This window comes from Anomalospiza imberbis, chromosome 1 (genome assembly GCF_031753505.1).
Source record: "Anomalospiza imberbis isolate Cuckoo-Finch-1a 21T00152 chromosome 1, ASM3175350v1, whole genome shotgun sequence".
Lineage (NCBI taxonomy): Eukaryota > Metazoa > Chordata > Aves > Passeriformes > Viduidae > Anomalospiza > Anomalospiza imberbis.
This window is the reverse complement of record NC_089681.1, coordinates 24134748-24140827: the sequence shown is the minus strand read 5'-3', so window position 1 is coordinate 24140827 and position 6080 is coordinate 24134748.

The following is a 6080-nucleotide window of genomic DNA, read 5'->3' as shown; positions in this document are numbered from 1 at the left end:
CAATTATTGATTCTAATGACTAGGTGTGGTATGAAACAGCAGCCCTGTAAGGAAGCAAGGTAGCTCCAAGGTAATTCACAGTCTTCAATATTTTTACATCTTTTGTGATTTTCTTTCTGAATTAATTTTTTTTTCAGTCAGGCTGTAAGAAAAGAACATGCAGGGCATGGGTTGGAGCCACAGGGGAAAGACAGCCTTTCAGTAGGAGAGCATGTGGAGGAGAGGGCATGGGCCTTGGGTGGAGAGCATGTTTGCTACTTACCTAGTCACAGGAATAATTCACATTCAGAAGACAAGAATTTGGGCATAAAGGTGGCATGTTTTCACAGCAGATCCTTTCATGGGAAGGACCCAGCCGAGTTGTGAAAATAATTCATCAGTCCTCATACTGGAAAGTTCAAATTCTGTCTGAGCTCTGCTAAAAATTTACTTTGGGTAACTTTGGGCAAATCAGTCTGTCTGCCCTTTTCCAGATACTTATCTCATAATGGATGCAATCATTCCTTTCCCTTTTGTGCCATCTTTCACGTCTGTTTTATGTTTGCAGCCTTTCAAGGGAACTAGTCCCCAGTAGTCTCTGCATTACAACACCTGCAGTAAAGGGAACTGAAATCAATTGAACTGTAAAGGACAATGGTAAAACAAATAATAAATAAAATATATTTTAAAAAAACTTAAGTTTTTTTTTTTAATTGCAGTTCTTAAAATGTTATGCTTTTTGTATCTCACTTTTTAATATAATGCTTATTTCAGAAGTTTTGGACAGGCTTATTTTATTGTCTTAAGAAATGTTACTTTTCATCCAGGTTCTAACTTCTGCTTTCAATTTCCTCAGTCTGTCAGATTGCTCTTGAACACTGTTAAATTATTTGTGCAGTACATTATTTTCTGAACTATGTATCTAAAGAAAGAAATGTTTAGAATTGATTGCAGATCTGAGGTGTACAGTTCTGGGAAAAGTTAGGCCTTCTATTTGTGTTTCAGATCACACTTTTCCCTCGAAATCAGTGTTTGTTTCTCCAGGGAAAAACCTCTAGGCTATGCTTTCAGCAGGCAAGTGTTGAAACACAAGTGTTCTCCATTCACTCATGCACTCAGAATGAGTCAGACTTTCTCTAAGCTGTCTGCTAGCAGTGAGTTATCTTTAGAGCACAGCTCAAAACCAGTTTTGAATAAAGCATTAAAACTCGTTGCTGTTGATTTCTATATAAATATAATAAGGAGAGGGAAATTAACTTTCTCGGAAATATGTTGATTTTAAGTGATCTACATGCAGATTAACTGTGTACTAGCTGGATATGAATGAGCAGTACTTTCAACAAGAAGTACTAATTTTAAAACAGCGAGACTTCATGTGGCAGAACCAAATTCACATCCACAAATTCCTAATGACATTTTTAGTCTTCCTTCACATGACAAGTGCAGAGTAACTCAAGTCATTATGTCAGAAGTGCAATCCCAATAAACAAGTCAAGCATTTGTCTTTCAAGTGCTAGTGTCTCTGCTTGGAAGTTCAATTACTAGGAAGTGCAGTGTGTTACTTGAAGTACAAATACACAGATGTAAGGTACCCAGTATGCCTAATTGAATGTCCCCATTATTTAAAGTCAGAGGTGAGACTGTCATACCTAGTATCTTCCTCTGGCTGAAAAAGTTTCTCAGGCACAGAGCAACTGCTTACAGGTTGCAACTGCACAGGAGAAAAAAAAAGTCTCCCATGTCAAATGAATTACAAAGTCCAGAAGCACTTAAGGCTTTACAACAGTCATAACATGGTGCCGCAGATAAAATCACAAGAAGAAACTCAGCAGTGACACTGGGTCCTTGAGCCAGCTGTTTCTCTGAGTAAATCCAACGAAAAAGGCAAACGTCCAGGTGTTTATTGTGTGAATCATTGTTCAACGAGTCAGTTTTTCCAGAAACAACTCTTCTCATATCATTAGTCACATCCTTTTCACCCTTCCCATTTATCAACTTTGTCATTTCTCCCTTGCTCCTTTTTAATTTTCTCTTTTTGTCTTTTTACTTTTACTCCTGGTTTCAACTCAGTTGAAATCTCTCCGCGTACCTCTTCCACTTCCCAAACTAGCTGGACCTGCCTGACCTCAGCTTCTTTCTCTTTCTGTTTGTTTAGAAAATATTTATTTTATGGTTCTATTGGGGTATGATAATTTCACAATATAATTAATGTGTGTCAACATGAGATAGTACCACTGGAGGAAAAAGAAGCATAGAAAAGTAATGCTGAAAACAAATTTAAGTTTCTATTGACCTAGTTCCTTCACTTCTCATGAAGCAGAATCACCTATACCTGCAACCTCCCTGACTGTAAAAAATGCAAATAATGACCAGTCTTAGTTTCCATAGCTAATGCACTGTGGGACTTTCAGCATCTGCTCATTCACATGGATGCCCTCTGTACATTGCTCAGTCACTCCACCCTTGCTGATGACCTGTCCCCCCATATTCTCCCAGATGAGAATTTACAACGCTGCTGAGGAAAGGTCCCTGCAGAAAGTATCTCCCAAACAATGGACATCTTACCAATGCACTTATAATGTATTTTCATGTTATCTTCATTGCACTGATAGTTGCACTGACATAATTATGGTTTTGTCTGTATTTGCCTACTCTGTACTCAGTTTAGTGGTGTAACCTACTTATAATTGTCTGAGCTTCTTTGTGAGACCGAGAACACTGATGAGCTCTGATTTAATTTATTTTTACTAACCTTCCTAATGCTACTTTTGTTTTGGGACACATGTCATTCACTCCATTTATAGAGAGACCTAGTCATTCCTGCTAATGCTTTTCTTTGACTTATTTCTTATGAAATTCTTCTTATCAATAATCTTATTTTATAGAAGTCTGCTTTTTCCAAGTTCACTGTAATTTTTCTACTTTTTCCTCTTTTCCTTTGTGAGGACTGTGGATTCTCATCATGGTATAATTACCAACATTGATGTCATTGCTATCTCTTGTATCCTGCACTTCAAAATAAGTACATGCATCGCCATCAACATTTCACTTTTTTCCCTGACAGTTCTATTTTCCTGACAATTCTTTCTGAACACTTTACCCTTCTACACAAATAATTCAGTCTTAAATTATTCAGGCAAATCTCTGTAGTTCTCATAATCTTGAGAATATATTAAGTGTTAGAGGACCACATATTCCTTCCATTTAAGGTATTCTTCAAACCTTCCTTCGATATCTCTAACTCTCTTTTGGTAGCTTTGCCCTTTCTATAGTTTATACCCCAGTTCACATTGAGATAATTTATCTTTATACAATGGTGTGAGGATTGTGCTGAGGAGAGGGTACATAGACAAAAAAGCACAAACCAAGAAAAGCAGATGAGCACCTTTTTGTGAGCAATCATCCAAAACAAGAGATATCATGGTAAAGGGCATAAGGGGGAGAGGTAAACCATGTAGGCATGTGTTGGGATAGGACCAAAGCATGGCTCTGACCGTTTAGCAAGCTCTGCACAAAAGAGGGAAGGCAGCAGTATCCAGCAGTTCACAGTACTAATGCCTGATGGCCACAGTGAGTGAAGCTACACCATTTGTGTGGCCCTGCTCCTGCCCAGGGGATATGGCTCTTTGACTGGTCTATGTGTGCTGTGCCTTGGATGATGAAAACCTTGCCTGTATCATCCCTGTCCACAGAACATGCTCATCAGTTTTGACCTGCTAATCTTAATTCTCAGTTGGATCAGTCCTCCTGTCTGAGGTAGCAGAGAACAGATGACCAGGAACTCAGGAGGGGTACCTGAAAAGGTTCCCCCACACTGTCTTAGAAGCAGAGACACTTCCTGCTTGCTTCCTTCCTCTCAGCAGTCATTATGAATTGCCCATCTGCTGGAAGAGGTGGGCTCTGCTCTTTCTCAGGGAAGTTCACATACAATTTTAACCCCACTGAGAGGCACAGTCCTTCCCTGTTGGTGCTGCCGTGTATCTCCAGCTTCTGCATTTGGCTGTCCTCAGAGTACTCCATGTCCATTCTGCTGATGTAATTCTCCTAGCCTCTGCTGTGTCTCAGCCTAGCCACCACCCCCAGCAGCCCTTTGCCCACATGGTACCTCATTCTTGGCTTGCAATGACAGTGATGCCACCTTTCAGCTTGCCAGATGTCTCCTAAGCTGGTTTCATTTGTTGGTAGGTGTGGCTGCTCTCAAAGCAGGAGGAAGCTGAATCAGCAGCACATCTGACTAATGAATAGCACATGCTCACCTTCATTCTCAGAGGATCTCCCTGAAGGGCTTGGTCAGCCCCATCCCTGCAGAAGCTGCCTCACACATGTGGCACTCTCAGGCTCTGTCCCCAGGCGTGGCAGTGTGACCTCTCCCACTGCACACAGGCAGACCACAGTGTCCTGCCTTCTGCACCGCTGGCACAAGAGGCCTGCTGAGAAGTTCCCCAGCTTGCTGCTGCCAGGCCCTGGCCCCTGTTTGCTGCTGAGATTATGCGGTTGAGCTCCTCAGCTATAAAGCTTGCACAGGTCAAGATGATAGATTTTAGTTTTCCTTTTTCTTCTTGCAAGCAATGACATAATGGAACCAAGTGGCTCATCTGGAATAAACAATGCATATTCTAGAGATTACTTGTGTTTACTCTACATGCAAGACCTCCAAAGAAGATTAAAACTTGAGCTCCATACTGTAGCGTGGAGATATTCTCTCTCTTTCGGGATGCTGGTGTCCTGTAACATGATGTCTTAAGGTGGCATATGCATTAAGACTTACAAACTGCATATTTCAAAATTACTTTTTTCCTCATAAATGCAGAAGAAACAATTTTTTTACCTCTTGCATCCATAACTCAATACCTATATAGACATGTCCAAATTTGCACAGCTCAAAATATACAACACTTTGTAAAATCTAAAGAGAAAATGCAAGTCTTTCCTCGTTTATAGTCTTTTTACATGGCTTGATAGTATTATGACATGAAATAACCATCAAGTTGGCAGACTGATGCTTCTTTTTTTTATTCACACACATACATAAATGCAGATGGTCTTAGAGGAGTCTATCATCTGGATGTATGTGCCCACCTGTAGGACACTGAAATAGGGATGATAAAACAAAGTAGTCTCTAGGGCTTTGTTTATCACTGTGATCCCAGATTCTGCTGCCTGAACTGTTACATATAGCAATCACTGCATGAAAATCAGAAATAAACTCAGGAGCAGAGCCCAGATACCAAGATTCTTCCTTCAAACTGAAGCAGGATTTAGGTGCTCTTCATTCTCTTTCTCTTATCAGAAATCACAGCCAGGCAATCCCCTCAGATCTTGGGCAGGATCTGCAGCTCTGGCTCCCAGGTGTAGGGACAAACACTTTTCCAGCAGACACCCAAGCCCCAGAGCTGGGGTAGGTGCTCACAGTCAGTCCTGTGCTTATCCTTCCCTTGAAGGGAAGTCCCCACTACTGCAGCTCACTGCTTCACCTCCTCACCTTCTGAGTTTGCCCTCCTGAGGTTTTTTGCTGGTCCTGTTAGCTGAATCAGGAATAAAGGCTTAGAGCTTTAGGAATTAATTTTGCTCTGTGCTTGAGAAAAAAGGCCCAGCAGTGTTTCAATTTTTTATTATATCTTGTTCTTAATTTCTTAATTAAAAATTAGTATTACAATACACATTTTGTGTATATGATATGTGTTTATGGTGACTGACTTACAAAGTAAACTGAAATTCAGTGGACCATGTAAACAAATCTGCAGTGCCTGGGCAGTCCATGTCCCTCAGCTCAGAACCTGGAAAACTGGCCTTTGAATGAAAACATGGTTCAAAACCCAGCACAAATGACTGGAAACTGATGCTCTTTGTGTCCCTCCCTTCCAACCTCCCAGCTGTGAATGCAAAACGAGTTTCTGCTGCTCAGGCTTACCTGACTCTCCCGTTGCCATGACTGTGTAAAACCAGCAACATGAAGGAATATCGCTCCAACACCCTCATCTCAAGTCTGATGACTCTTCTAAAGGGCAGGATTGATTGTTGCCATACTAGTACAAACCTCAGAAATGCAAAGCTTGACCAGTGAAGACAAAACTGGTCAAGGTTTATAGTTTATAACCAAC